Raw genomic sequence first — 16,747 nt, 5'->3', positions numbered from 1 at the left:
CTGCCTTTGGCTCAGATCATGATCTCAGGGTCCTGGGATTGAGTTCCACATCAGGCTCCCTGCTCAGCGGGGAGCCTGCTTCTCCCTCTCCCACTCCCACTGCTTATGCTCTCTCTCTGTCAAATAAACAAATAAAATCTTTAAAAAAAAAAAAGAAAGAAAGTAGGCTTGGATTAGTTGTAAATGTATATAGCAAACTCTAGGGTAATCACTGAATAAAGGGGAGAAAAGTATAAATTATATGCTAAAAAAGGAGAGAAAATGGAATTATATAAAATGCTTAATTAAAATGACATAAGGCAGAAAAAAGATTGGAAGACAAAAATAAGAACAAAGGCAACAAATGTAAAAAATAACAGATAGGGTAAATATTAATCCAACTATATCAGTAATGACTTTGAATATAAATGGTCTAAATGTGCCACTTGGCAGAGTGAATCAAAAAACAAGACCCGGGGCACCTGGATGGCTCAGCTGGTTAAATGTCCAACTCTTGATTTCAGCTGAGGTCATGATCTCAAGGTCATGAGATTGAACCCTGAGTCAGGCTTGGCACTCAGCACAGAGTCTGCTTGAGATTCTCTCCCTATGCTCCTTCCCCCACTCGAGCTCTCTCTCTCTCAAATAAATAAATAAAAAATAAAATCTTAAAAAAAAGACCCAACTATTTGTTGTCTACAAAAAAACTTATTTTATTTTTTTATTTTTTTAAGATAGAAAGATTTTCTTTATTAATGACCCCAACCGTATTTCTTTAGATACAGGAGTTTTGAACTCAAATACTTAGAAGAAAACAAGTTAAGATTGCATTATCCTGCAACTCATTACCAGTAACATATTGCAAAGCGCAACAGCTTGGAAAAGAGCGAGGAAGGCAAGGGAGTGAGGGAGGGAAGGTAAAGAAAAGGAATTAGGTTGATCAAGTGGAATTCTTTTTTTTCTTTTTTTTTTAATTCTTGAGAACCATGAAGTCCTTGCAAGCACAGCTCGTTTCTGCAGATTATTTTCCAAACGTGTACAAAAACGGAACCAAAACGGAGAATCCCTTAAGAACATGAAGAGGTGCAACATGAAAAGCTACGATTATCCAGTAGCAAGCGTTCCAGCCTTCAGCTGCCAGCCGCCTCCTCTTCCTGTTCCCCAGAGTTAGCGGGATGAAAACGTCTTCCCCGTGATTGTTTTCATTACTTTTTTCTCGGCATCTGGACGTGCACGGTTCCGCACCTTGAGGAAGTCACATGTTTTTGCCGGCATACGTGTGTGAATATAGGCCTTAGAGCACTTGATGTGGTAGTGCAGATAGTCCCGGAAAGTGTGGATCAGGTTGATGGTGTTGTCTCGAGCACTGGCATTGGTGTGGCAAGGGAACAGCACGAAGGTAATGTAGCCAATGTTGTCAGCCACGGCAGCGTCGGTGTCTTTCAGCTCCAGAGGAGGTTCCCTGTGGCTAAAGAGGACCTCTGGGGCTGTGGGGCTGGCTCTGTGGCCTTCTTTGAACTCCTGCATGAACACTTTTCCAATGACCACATCATCATCATCCTTAAACACTGTGCTGAAGACTACTGTGACTCTGTCCTTTTTAGATTCAACGTATATGGTCTCATCATCCCTATAATGGATAACTGCCCTGTTCTCGCCTTCCTTGCCCTCTTCTTGGAATTGGAAATATTTCTCAAAAACAGAGGCAAAACAATTTCGTTTCAACATGCCAGCCTGATGCACAATGGAATCCTTGGATGCCGGCAGATCTTCAAGGTCATATAGCAAAGAGACAATGTACCCTGATTCGGGATTTACCAAGAAACTCCCGTACACCCTCTTTAATAACTCATCAGCACCATGTGCCTGAAGTTCCTTGTAGAATTTCAAAGAAATACTGACCATCACTTTTGTTTTGTCTCCATTAGGATTTGAAGTATGATAGAGGACTCCATCGAAATCCGCAAATGTTACTTCTACTGCTTCTGGTTTGTTACCAGCGGCGGCGTTCTCGAACTTGAGCGTGAGCGTCTCCTCGATGATGTGGTTGTTCACCTCCAGCAGGATCATGGCGGCGGCTGGCCCCCGAAGCCTGAACCCGCCTGCCGAGCCACCACCGTCACCACTGCCGCCTCACCGACAAGCCCGGTCCCCGTCCAGCCCCCGGCTCCAGCCGGCCACCAGAAAAACTTATTTTAAATAGAAAAACAGATATAGATTAAAAATAAAGGGATGGAGAAGGAGATAACATGCTAACTCTAAACCAAACAAAGGGGGAATAGCAATATTAATTTCAGACATAGAAGATTCGTAAAAAGGAAAGTTTTTAGGGATAAAGAGGGGCATGACATAGTATTAAAGGGATCAATTCTCCAAGAAGACATAACATGCCTTAACATGTAGGTACCAAACAGAGCATCAAACAGCCTCAGGCAAAAAAATAATTGCAAGGAGAAGTAGATGTATCTGTTATTATAGTTGGAGACTTTAATATACCTGTATCAGAAATGAACCCATCCAGCTCACAGAAAACCACTGAATACACAGTAAAAATCTACAATACCAGGGGCGCCTGGGTGGCTCAGTTGGTTGAGTGACTGCCTTCGGCTCAGGTCATGATCCTGGAGTCCCGGGATCGAGTCCCGCATCGGGCTTCCTGCTCAGTGGGGAGTCTGCTTCTCCCTCTGACCCTCTTCCCTCTCGTGCTTTCCATCTCTCATTCTCTCTCTCTCTCTCAAATAAATAAAATCTTAAAAAAAAAAAAAATCTACAATACCATTGACCAACTGGTTATAATGCACATCTATAGATTACTTCATCCAACAACAGAATGCACATTCTTTTCAAGTTCCTATGGGACATGCACCAAGATAGACCACATTTTAGGCCATAAAACATACCTTAACAAATTTCAAAGAATAGAAATCATATGACTTCTCTTGGACCACCGTGGCATTAAACTAGAATTTAATAGTAGAAAGATAGCTAGAAAATCTCAAAATACTCAGTGATTAAATAATACACTTTTCAAAAAGATTTTATTTATTTATTTATTTGTCAGAGAGAGAGCAAGAATGCACAAGCAGGGGGAGCGGCAGGCAGAGGGAGAAGCAGGCTCCCCATGGAGCAGGGAGCCCGATGCAGGGCTCGATCCCAGGACCCCAGGATCATGACCTGAGCTGAAGGCAGATAGATGCTTAACCAACTGAGCCACCCAGGCATCCCTAAACAACACACTTCTAAGTGACACAAGGGTCAAAGAGGAAATCTCAAGAGAAATTTTTAAATATTTGACTTAAATGAAAACGAGAACACAAGTTCTCAAAATATGTGGGATAAAGTGAAAGCAGTGCTTAGAGGGAAATTTATAGTATTGAATGTACATATTAGAAAAGAAGAAAGATTAAAAATAAGCTTCTACCCTAGGAAATTAGAACAAGAAGAGCAAATTAAACCCAAAGTACATGAAATAGAATAAATAATAAAAATATGAAATCAAAAACAGTATATCAATGGAGAAAATCAATGAAACAAATAGCTGGTTCTTTGAAAAAATCAATAAAATCAATAAGGCTCTAGCCAGGATAATTAAGAAAAAAAAAGAGAGGGCACAAATTACTAATACCAGAAATGAAAGCGAGAACATTAATATAGATCCCATGGATGTTAAAGGACAATATAGGAATACTATGAACAATTCTCTGCCCACATTTGATAACCTAGATGAAATAGATAAATTTCTTGAAAGATGCAATCTGCCAAACTCACACAAGAAGAGATAAAGCTATATCTATTAAAGAAATTGAATCTAAAATTAATAGCCTTCCAAAAGGGAAAATACCAGTCCAAGATGGGTTCACTGGTAAACTATATGAAACATTTAAATCATATCAATTTTCTAGAATCTCTTTTAGAAGATAAAAGCAGAGAGAATTCTTCCTAACTCATTCTATGAGCCCAGCATATCCTAAAACCAAATACCGAACACTGAAAGCAGACAAAAACATCATTAAAAAATTGCAAATCAGTATCTCTTATAAACATAGATACAAGAATCCTCAAGATAAAATTGGCAAATCATATCCAACAATGCATAAAAAGGGTTATATACCACAAACAAGTGGGATTTATCCCAGGTATGCAAAGCTATTCACATTAGAAAATCAATGAATGAGGCTGGGTCTCCTTTAAGGGGCCACAAAGGAAGGGTTCAGCTTTGGCAACCAAGGTGTGATTTGGTTTGAGATTCTGCCTGGGCTCGGGGTCATGCCGTGTGCTCGTTCATCCCCAACATAGCCACTGCACACATCCACAGGCTCACTAATGGGGGCAAGGAAAAAGGTTGCCTATTATTCCTATCAGCAGAGTATGATGGAAAGAGATAGGCACATCTCTGGAGTTAATCATTACTATGTGTCAAAGGGTTTGGAGAATATTGATTAAAGAAGAATTTTCCTTTTTTGTAATTTATTTTTTTAATTTAAATTCATCAACATATAATGTATTATTGGCTTCAGAGGTAGAGGTCAAGGATTCATCAGTCTTATATAACACCCAGTGCTCATTACATCACATGCCGTCCTTAATGTCTATCACTCAGTTACCCCATCCTTCCACCTCCCTCCCCTCCAGCGACCTTCAGTTTGTTTCCTATGATTAAGAGTTTCTTATGCTTTGTCTCCCTCTCTGGTTTCATCTTCTTTTATTTTTTCCTCTCTTCCCCTATGATTCTCTGTTTTGTTTTTAAATCCCACATATCAGTGAGATCATATGATGATTATTTTTCTCTGATTGACTTATTTTGCTTAGCATAATACCTTCTAGTTCCATCCACATCATTGCAAATGGCAAGATTTCATTTTTGATGGCTGTGTAATATTCCATTGTATGTATATATGTGTATATATATGTATACACACACACACACACACACACACATCTTCTTTACCCATTCATCAGTTGATGGACATCTGGGGTCTTTCCATAGTTTGGCTATTGTGGACCTTGTTGCTATAAACATTGGGGTACAAGTGCCCCTTTGGATCACTACATTTGTATCTTTGGGGTAAATACCCAGTAGTGCAATTGCTTGGTCATAGGGTAGCTCTATTTTCAACTTTTTGAGGAAACTCCCTACTGTTTTCCAGAGTGGCTGTACCAGAGAAGCATTTTCCTGATTAATGAAAAATAACTAGATTATGCTTATCTACCCCTTCTAGAAGGTTATGCAGTGTATTGATGTGGTACATAATAAAAACAATGAAAAAGTAAAAAAAGAAAAGAAAATCAATTAATGTAATCCATCAGATCAATAGGCTAAAGAAGAAAAATAACATGATCATATCAATAGATGTAGAAAAAGCATTTGACAAAATCTAACATCCATTCATGATAAAAACTTGGTAAACTAAGGAAAGAGGGGAATGTCCTCAACTTGATAAAGAATATCTACAAACACCCTACAACTAATATCATACCTAATGGTGAGAAATTTGCAGCTTTCCCTCTAAGATCTGGTAAAGAATATCCCCTCTCACCACTTCTTTTCAACACTGTACTGAAAGTTCTAGCTAATGAAATAAAGCAAGAAAAGGAAATAAAAGGTATACAAATTGGGAAGGAAAAAATAAAATTGTCCTTGTTCACAGATGATATAATCATCTATGCAGAAAAGTCAAAAAACCAACAAAAAACTCCTGGAACTAAGAAGCAGTTATAGCAAGATTGCAAGGTTTATATATAAAAGTCCATCACTTTCCAATACCAGAAATGAACAAGCAGAATTTGAAATTAAAAAACAATACCATTTCTTAGCACCTCAAAATAATGAAGCACTTAGGTATAAATCTAACAAAATGAGAAAAACCACAAAAATCTGATGAAAGAAATTAAAGAAGAGCTAAATAGATATTCCATGGTGATGGATGGGAACACTCAATATTGTCAAGAAGACAGTGCTGCCCAACTTGATCTATAGATTCAATGCAATCCCAATCAAAATCCCAGCAAGTTATTTTGTGGATATCAACAAACTGATTCTTAATGTTTATATGGAGATGCAAAAGTCCCAGAATAAGCAAAATAATATTGAACATAAGAAAAACCTGAGGGGTGCCTGGGTGGCTCAGGAAATTGAGGGTGTGACTCTTGGCTTTGGCTCAGGTCATGATCTCATGGGTCATGAGATCGAGCCCCACGTCAAGCTCTGAACTCTGTGTGGAGTCTGCTTGAGATTTTCTCCCTCTCCCTGTGCCCCCTCCCTGCTTGCTCTCTCTCTCTCTCTAAAATAAGTAAATAATTTTCTTAAAAAATGAAAAGAACAAAACTGGAAGACTGTTACTACCAGACTTACTAAAAGTCAAAAATAATCAAGACAGTGTGGTATCGGTGAAAGAAGAGATAACAGATCAGTGGAACAGAATAGGAAGCCTACAAATAGACACATGTAAACAAAGGCAATACAATGGAGAAAAGATCATCCTTCCAACAAATGGTGCCAGAACAACTGTATAATCATGTGGAAAAAATTGACTCTAGACACAGACTTACATCCTCCACAAAAATGAACTCAAAATGGATTACAGACCTAAATGTAAAACACAAAATTATTAAACTAGAAGAAGACATAGGAAAAAATATAAATGACCTTGCATTTGGCAATGACTTTTTAGCTACGAGAGCAAAGGCACAATCCACAAAAAAAAAATTGATAAGCTGGACTTCATTAAAATAAAAAAATTCTGTTCTTTGAATACATAGTCAAGAAAAATGAAAAGACAACCCACAGACCGGGGAAAGATATTTCAAAAGATATATCTAATAAAGGACAGCTCAGCAAAATATAAAAAAGAACTTTTGTTTTTTTATTTTTTTAAAAGATTTTATTTATTTGACAGGGAGAGACACAAGAGAGAGGGAACACAAGCAGGGGGAGGGGCAAAGGGAGAGGCAGACTTCCCGTTGAGCAGGGAGCCTGATGCGGGGCCCCTGGGATCATGCCCTGAGCCGAAGGCAGCCACTTAATGACTGAGCCACCCAGGCACCCCAAAAAAGAATTTTTAAAACCCAACTAAGAAAATAAACAATCTGATTTTTTAAAAATTAGCCAGAGACCTTAACAGACACCTCACCAAAAAAGATAACAGGATGGCAAATAAACATATGAAAAGATGCTCCTTATCATATGTCATCAGGGAAATGCAAATTAAAACAATGAGATACCACCACATACCCATTAGAATGGCCAAAATCCAAAACACTGACAAATGCTGTCAATGATGTGGAGCAAAAGGAACTCTCATTTTTTGCTGGTGGGAATGCAAAATGGTACAGCCACTTTACACTGGAAGTTTGGCAGTTTCTTACAAAACTAAATACTTAAAGCATATGATCTAGCAATTGCACTACTTGGCATTTAATCAAAGGAGTTGAAAACTTATGTCCACAAAAATCCACACAGATGTTTATAGCAACTTTATTCATAACTGCCAAGACTTGGAAGCAACTAAAATGTTCTTTGGTAGGTGAATGGATAAACTGCGGTACGTCCAGAAGTGAAATATTATTCAGTGACTTAAAAAAATCAGTTATGAAGCCAAAAAATGACATGGAAGAACCTTAAATGCATATTACTAATTGAAAAAAGTCAATCTGAAAGGTTACATACTGATTAATTCCAATTATATGACATTTCAGGAAAGGCAAAACTGTAAGACAGTAAAAAAAAAACACAGTGGTTGCCAGGGGTTGGGATGAGCAGGCTGAATAAAGGAGCCAGAGGATTTTTAGGACAGTAAAAATACTCTATGGTAACATAATGATGGATACATTCATTTTACATTTGCAAAAACCCATAGAATGTACACAAGGAGTCATTCCTGATGTAAACTATGGGCTTTGGTGCTAATGATGTATAGGTTCATCAATCATAGCAAATGTACTACTCCCGTGGGGAATGCTGATAATGGGGGAGGCTATGCATGTGTGAGGACGTGGGTTATATGGAAAATCTCTGTCCCTGACAGATATTGCTGTGAACTTAAAACTGCTCTGAGAATTAAAGCCTATTTTTTTTTTAAAAGAAAAGAGTTTGAGAAGGATTGTTGTTAATTCTTCCTTAAATGTTTGGGAAAATTCACCAGTGAGACTATCTGGTCCTGGGATTTTCATGTTTAGAGGTTTACGATTACCGATTCAATCTGTATACTTGCTATACCATACTATAGGCCTACTTGGATTTTCTGTTTCTTCCTGAGTGGGTTTTGGTAATTTGTAGCTTTCTAGGAATGTGTCCATTTCATGTAGGTTTTATAATTTGTTTGCATATAATTTTCTTAGTATTCTCTTAGTATTATTCTTACTTCTGTAAAACCAGTAACAATAAACTACTTTTATTTCTGATTTTAGTTACTTGCTTTTTTTTTTCTTAGTCTAGCTAAAAGTTTGTCAATTTTGTTGATCTTTCCAAAGAATCCACTTTTGGTTTCATTGATTCTTTCTTGTTTTACTAGTTGTCTATCACATTTATCTCTAATCTTTAAGATTTTATATATTTGTTAATTTTAGAGAGAGAGGGAGAGAGTGTGGAGGGGGAGGGGCAAAGGGAGAGAGAGAGAATCTCGAGCAGACTCTGTGCTGAGTGCAGAGCCTGACACAAGGCTCAATCTCATGACCTGAGCCAAAATCAAGAGTTTTATTTATTTATTTGACAGAGAGAGATACAGCGAGAGCAGGAACACAAGCAGGGGGAGTGGTAGAGAGAGAAGCAGGCCTCCCGCGGAGCGGGGAGCCCGATGCGGGGCTCGATCCCAGGACCCTGGGATCATGACCTGAGCCGAAGGCAGACGCTTAACTGACTGAGCCACCCAGGCGCCCCTAGATGCAAAAATTCTTAACAAAATACTAGCAAACTGAATCCAATAGCATATTAAGGGGATTATATACCATGACCAAGTGGGATTTATCTCAGGAAAGCAAGGGTAGTTCAACATAAGAAAATCAGTAATTGTAATACATCACATTAATAGAATGAAGGGGAAAATCCACATTATCATTTCAGTTGACACAAAAATTAATTTGACAAAATTTATCTTTTCATGAAAAAAACACTCAGAAAGCCAGAAATAGAAGTGAAATTCCCCAACATGAAAAAGGGCATTAATGAAAAACCCATAGCTAACATCATACCCAAAGGTGAAAGACTTTCACTCTAAGATCAGTCACAAAACAAGGATGCCTACTTCCACCAAAGCTATTCAACATTGTACTTGAGGTTCTGACTAGAGCAATTAGGCAAGGAAAAAAAAATGAAAGGCATTCAATTAGAAAGGAAGACATAAAACTACCTGTACTGTCACATGACATGATTTTATACATAGGAAATCGCAAAGGATTAAAAGAAAACTGCTAGAGCTAATAAATGAACCAAGTTTGTAGGGTATAATATCAACACACAAAAATCCATTGTCTTTCTATATATAAGCAATGAACAATCTGAAAAGAAAACTTACAAAATAATTAATTTACAATTGCACACAAAATAATAAAGTAAGTAGGAATAAATTTAATCAAGGAAGTGAGAAATGTGTACACTGAAAAATAAAAACCATTGCTAAAAGCAATGAAAGGATATTAAATAAATGGAAAGACATCCCATGTTCATGGATCGGAAGACAATATTGTTAATATGCTAATTATACCCAAGACAATCTACATCTTCAGTGCAATTGTATCAAAATCCTAGAAGAAAACCTAGTAGAAAATTGTTGTGACTTGAATTGGGTAAGATATGACATTAAAAGCACAATACATAAAAGAACAGATTGATAACCTGGACTTTATCAAATTTGAAAACTTCTGTTCTTCAAAAGATACTGTTAAGAGAGACAAAAGACAAGTCTGTATACTGGGGGAGAAAAATCTTTGAAAATTATATGCCTAAGAAAAGATGTGTATTGTGAATATATAAAGAACTCTCATAACTCAAAAATAAGAAAGCAACTCAATTTAAAACATGGGTAAATTATTTGAGCAGACATCTCATCAAATAAGATATATGGATAACAAGCATATGAAAAGCTGCTCAATAGCTTTTCACAATGAAACAACACTACACCCTTTGAGAATAACTAAAGTTAAATTAAAATTAGTACAATACCAGTTTTTAACAAGGTTATTGAGGAAATAACTTTCAAACGCTGCTGGGGGAAATATAAAGCAACTCTTGAAAATATTTAAGCGCAGTTTCTCAAGATGTTAAACATACTCCTACCATATGATCCATTCATTTACCTCCTAGGTATTTACCAGAGAGAAGAGGAAATATATGTTTGTACAAGAGTTTGTGCATAAATGTTCATAGTGGCCATATTTGTAACAGCCCCAAATTGGAAACAACCTAAATGTGCCATCAGTGCATGAATGGAAAAACAAATTAGGTATATCCATTCAAAGTAACTCTATTTAGCAATAAAAAGCAACAAACTGGGGCACCTGGGTGGCTCAGTCGTTAAGCTTCTGCCTTTGGCTCAGGTCATGATCCCAGAGTCCTGGGATGGAGCCCCGTGTCGGGCTCCCTGCTCAGCCATAAGCCTGCTTCTCCCTCTCCCTCTGCCTTCCTGTCTGCCTACTTGTGATCTCTCCCTCTCTCTGTCAGATAAATAAATAAAATCTCTAAAAAAAGCAACAAACCATTAATATACAAACTACATAAATGAATCTCAATATAATTATATTGAATGAAAGAAGCCTGGCAAAAAAGTATGTAATGTATAATTTCATTTATATAAAACTCTGGACAATGCAAATTATAGTGACAGAAAGCAGACCACTGATGACTTGGGAGTGAAAGGAGGAGAAGTACGGGAGGGACCGAATAAAAGGGGCATTAGGGAAATGTTGAGGATGAGGGATATGTCCACGTATCTTGACTGTGGTGATGGTTTCATAGCGTATGCGTAAGTCCAAAGTTATCAAATTGTGTACTTACAAACATGTGATTTGTTGTATTTCAATTGTTGTGCAAAAAAAATTGTTTCAAGAAAAAAATTCACAGCCAACAGGCCAACATTTTAGAACATGCATTATCTTAGGGGATACTATTCTCAGGAAGAAAACTTCAGCAAGCCAGAGATAATTGCATAAATTGTGGCAATAGAATCCATAATGAGCAGTGAATCTGTAACTTTAGACTTGAGCTAAAAAACAAATGTGGGAATTATGCTAACATATTTTTGTAGAGTATACTACTGTTTCCAGTTTTTTTTAGCCTTCTAGAATCCATTCCCTTTGCAATGTGACTTAGCAGTTGGCTCTCTGACTTGGTTTGGCCAATGGAATGTGCACAGAATGATAGTTCAGAGCTGCAGCTGCTCATTATCCTTGAATTTCTTTCATCATTATGAAGGGAACATGACCTGGCCAACCCATGGTCCAAGGAAGATGACAGACAGCGGAGCAGAGCTGGATCAACTTTCACCTTGAAACCAAATCCACCTGAGCTGAGTCTATATTAATTATCCTTCAGGTGCATGAGAGAAAATAAATGTTTCTTCTGCAAGCCAGTGAGTTTGGGGTGACTCATTATTCAGCATGGCTGTGGTAATAGCAGCTATTGGATACATACATATACTGTGATGTATAAACTAATAATATTGAAGTAATTAACAAACGGTGGTAGTGTGGAGAAAAGGGAGAAAAGAGGGCAGGTATGCTACTTTATTTCTACTCATCAAAATTTATTAGATTAAGTTGATAAATCAAGTGATAGATGTACAACTATATCTAAAACTACAAAGATAAATATTAAGAGAATATGATTAAAAAATGGGTAGTAGAGGGAAAGGTGGAAGAAGGGAATTATACTAATTTCATCATTGTTCCTTTCTGTACATTAAAAGAAACTGAAGAAATGCAGGATTAAAGAAATTACATAAATATATAGTTGTAAAAGGAACTAACTGAACAAAAATAAAATTTCTAAGTTATAGGATGAGATATACTATAAAACAAAGAGACCTATGGTGAAAGATACTTTGAGATAAGAAACAGAAAGCATGATATAAAATAACAATATTAAATCCAAATACATTTATATTATTAATGGATATAAATGTTAAACTATTGTATTAAAAAAATTCTGATTAGATCCTAATGCAAAGACCTTTTTTGTTGTTTTCACATGACACACCTAATAGAATGTGATTCAGAAAGGTGGAAAGTTAAAAGAGTAGGTAGGTAAAGGTACACTACGACGTTGCAACTAAAGAAAAACCACCACCACAACAAAAGCCAGGATCATGATATTAGTATCAGAAAAATTTTAACTGAGGACAAAATTATGACCACTTCATTATGATAAAGAGATAATTACGAATATCTGTGAATCAGTTACTAAAGCATCAAATATTAAAAAAGAGATAGAAAAAATATATTAGGAGTGGGAAATGACCTCTTGACATCCATGACACATAAAGAGGGGGAAAATATAAAAGCTTAAATGACATATTATTATTTTTTTTCTTAAGTAGGCGCCATGCCCAACGCAGGGCTTGAACTCAACCCCAAGATCAAGAGTCATAACTTACTTTACATATATCGGTGAGAAAAGGGAAGATTTTCTCCTTGCCCAGCAACAACCCAGCCCATGAGAAAGTGTCACAATCTTGAACTCTTGCTCTCCTCCAGTGAATTTTTGTTCAAAGCAACCCGTCCAAACTTTCTCCTTTCCTCTATGAAAGGATGCTATCCTCCTTTCTTTGGACTTGCCTAGGAATAGCCAAGGTTTGCTTGTCCTGAGTTCCTCTGCTATTCTGAACTAAGGTCGATTTTGTTGGCTAAACTGCTTACCTTCTTCTTTGGATGATTGACATTTTTTGGTGTTAGAAGTGGGATCAAAGGAGACAAACCCTTGAGCTACTGCCAACACCCAGAACTATGCCCCGTACCCACTTGAGCCCTTTGTACTCTTCACAAGGTGCATTGTCTTCTTCCATTTTGATTTGGGTAAGTCTTTCTCCCATTCAAGCTCTCTCCTTTTGGTCAAGCTTTTGGACTCTACTTGGGATCTGTTTTTATGAAAATATCACCCTTTCTGGTGAGTAGTCTTTTGTTTTCTAAATTCCTATTGTTTTGTTTTGTGTTCTAAGCTCTCCAACTTTACTGTGCATACTTGTTCTCTATTTCTGTTTAATCCCTTCTGTTTCTGTTTCTATTTGTTGAAGCTTCTTGGTAAGTCACCCATCCTGTTCAAAAGGTGAGAATACACATGATTCCCAGTGTTTTAAAACAGCCATTGGAAAACAGGGCCCCTCATGGTATGTTTTAGAGAATCCAAAGGCAAGATAGGTTCCATCTGATCCTTGGACCAGCTTCTTGTGCCTTTCTGAAAACTGGGTAAATTTTTGGATACTTTGGAATTGTAATGGCCATTCTGGGGAAATTTTGCTTTAGATAAATCCACCTTAAGGGGATCCCTTAAAAGAGAAGTTTCCAAACATTTCAGTGACAATGGAATGCATTCTTAGATTGGAATGCAGAAGATCCTGAAAGACAAAATGACTCCAAAAACAGTTCTAAAAGGATCCTTTTAGCATACAAATACTTTAGTAAAACACTTTGGCCATCTGAGGAGGTAAACTTAACTGAGGCCATTTGCCAGAAACATAATTTGAATCCAACTATTCTTTTGAGTTTTGTACCTGACGTATAGCTAAAATTTTTAAAACGAAAGTGGTAAGATCTCTGTGTCTATCTCTATATTATGTGGGTCTAGGCTCTTATTCCCATTCCCCAACCTATTGCAAAAGGGGCAAATCTTTCTGACCGTTGAATCTATCACCAGAAACTCCAATCTATTCATAATGTCAGAGACCTCTTGGTCTTACCTGTCACCAATTTCTCCTTAGTCTCAAATGCCACTACTGATTAAACCCATAAGCCTTTGAATGTTACCTAGGGTGCTAGGCTATTATGGCCAGGTGTTCCTATACTTTCCCCAGTCATAACCATGCTAGCTTAGCTAGACACCTCCATCTTTGCCAATCATACAACCTTTGTTTCCTCCCAACCCACATCTTTTCCTCACTTAAATATGATCTGTCCCCTGTACTCAAGGGAAATATAAATGGGCTAACTCCTCTTTGCAAGGCTTTTAGAAAAGACAGCTTTAGGATGGGATGGCACCTCACAGAATGTTATCCTAATTTCTCTGACGCCTGCCTTGAAAATTTCAATCAGGAAATTCCAGCTAATGAATCTATCAATAACCAGACCTTAGCTGAAGTCCTCTGTGCTCCACCTGGTTTCATTTTTGTCTGCAGTGGTTGGCATTTTCATGGGCATATGAATGTTTAGATAGCTGGTGAATTGGAGACCAAGGCTTATTGGGACATTTAACCATACCTGTTAACCTGCATAGCAAATCAGAAGCCTCTCATTGGTCCACCCATTGAGCCTCCATGGCCGACTTAAATGGGAACTTCCAAGAGGCAAACATGACTCTGTAGGGAAAGCTTTTCTTCTTCGGGTTAGAGTAAATACCAGTGAGCATATGATCAGAAATCTCTCCCTAATATTAGGAGAGCTAGCCAATTCCACACCAAAGCAGTAGCAGCCCAACACTGATCACTTGACTCATCGGCTAAGATAGCTTTGGACAATTGCATAGCCCTTGACTACTTGCTGAACAACGAGGCATTTGTGCAATAGTCAATACCACCTGCTGCACCTGGATAAATGCCTCTGGAGAGATAGAAACTCAATTACACAAGATCAGGGAACAAGTACACTGGTTACAACAAATTTCACCTGATCTCCCTGGTCCTTTGATTTGTTCAGTTGGCTACCTTCAGATATGGGTCATGGTTTAGAACCATTATACAAATTGGATTTGTCATCTTACTTTTAATTCTGTTTTGCATAATTATTTTTAAACTTGTTGCTTGTCAAATCTCTATAGAAGTGATGCACCAGATAGAATGATGTTAGCTCAACACTTTGATTTCCAAAGCTTACAATCTAGACAAGATATGACCTTAAGAGTGGAAAATACCTGAGAGCTCCTTCTTCTATTTTCTTTGTTGTGCAAATATGATTTCTGTCATTTCCATCACCTCAAGGTATCCCTGCAACCTGGGACAGGAATACCAGGAAAGGTCCTTTCTGCCACTGAGTGACACAGACAAAAATGTTTAATTAATAAATAAATAAATAACCAAATGCTTGAGCAGGAATGCTTTCAAGGAAAGATCTTGATCAAAAGAGGGGAATGTGAAAATGAATAAAGGAAACCTAATTCAAAGTGGAGAAGGGAACCAATGAAGGGAGGATTCTCACTCAGGTACCACTCTTGACAGCTTACCTTACATACTTCAGCAGGAAGCTTACTTTACATACCCCAGCAAGAAGAAGAAAGATTTTCCTCTGGCTTGGCAACAGGTCAGCCAATGAGAAGCTGCCACAACCTCAAATTCTTGCTCTCCTTAATGAACTCTTATCAAAATAACACCTCCCAACCTCTTTTCTTCTTAAAAATTGCTTTCTTCTTTCTTCTTCAGACTTGACTATGGTTCACCATAGTTCGCCACTCCTCGGCTATTCCTGAATAAACTCAGTTTTGCTGGCTATACTGCTTACCTTTTTCTTTTAATGATGGACAATAGTCCTGAATGGGAAGGCTATTTTGTAAATATGTCAATTATCCTCCCAATTAATCTATTAATTGAATACATTTCTTACCAAAATCTTAAAAAAATTTGCAGTGCGGTTTGACAAATCCTTAGAAAACATTTTTTGTATGGAACTTTTCAAATGTATTCAAAACTAGAAAAATAGCTTAATGTAACCATCACCTAGCTTCAATAATTACCAACACATGGTCAATCTTGGACAGTCAACTTTTAAAATTCATCTAAAGAGTGATTAAATAGTCATGAGAAGTTTTGAAACGGCAAAGGAGGACAAACTTTCTCTTATTTAGCTAAGAGAGCTATTATAGACAGGCCTTAAATGGACTCATGCTTTTGAGGAAATTTAGAACGTGATACAAGGGACAGTTTCAAATCAGTGTGGAAAGGATGACTTAAAAATTAATAAATATTGTTGGGTCAGTTGACTACCCAATTGGGAAAAATTGAAGTTAATTAATTTACAACACATCAAAAATAAATTTCAGATGGATCAAGGACCTAAATATAAAATTAAGCCTATAAGAAGATTAGAAAAATTTATAAGGAATAGATTTAAAATCTTGGTGTGAGGGTGTTCCCAAATCATATGAAAATAATGTTTGATTGCATGAAAATTTTGAACTTTTTCAGTGAAACAAAGTTAAAAGACAAGTGACAGACTGAAAGAAATATGTGCCACACAGACCAAGGAATGGACAAAGACGTGGTTATATGAAACAGGTGTAGCGTTTAGGAATATAGAGTAGCTTACTGTCTGTCACCCACGTATAGGGAACATGGCTTCCGATGTCAAGTCCCAGAAATAGGTAGATGATGGAATTCGGGTGGTTATTTTCTTCCGTATGTTTTCCTGGAATTTTCCTTTTTTTTTACAATGATCACGTGTTACATTTGTAATTTAAAATTAAAAAAAAAATCTTTAACAACTAAAAATTCTGGCCTGCCTTACATTGTTCCCTGTTTGGAGTATTAATGTATTGCCAGCTTTGTTTTAGGTTTATGACAGGGAGGCGCCGGGGTTTTTGCTTCCTTTGTGTCACCATGAAACCTATTACAGAAATGAATCCTTGCAGATAGTGAAA

The 16,747-nt window shown here is 37.2% G+C and overlaps 1 pseudogene; it reads right to left on the bottom strand.

Annotated features, from left to right (window-relative positions):
- Window positions 1-697: 697 nt before the first annotated feature.
- Window positions 698-2,154, bottom strand: LOC112825705 (actin-related protein 2/3 complex subunit 2 pseudogene; annotated as a pseudogene).
- Between the last annotated feature and the right edge of the window lie 14,593 nt (window positions 2,155-16,747).

Source organism: Callorhinus ursinus, unplaced genomic scaffold (assembly GCF_003265705.2).
Source record: "Callorhinus ursinus isolate GAN/ISIS: 27379988/994484 unplaced genomic scaffold, GSC_fseal_2.0 scaffold4, whole genome shotgun sequence".
Lineage (NCBI taxonomy): Eukaryota > Metazoa > Chordata > Mammalia > Carnivora > Otariidae > Callorhinus > Callorhinus ursinus.
The sequence above is the reverse complement of the archived record's forward strand: the minus strand, read 5'-3'. Positions and strand labels throughout refer to the sequence as shown.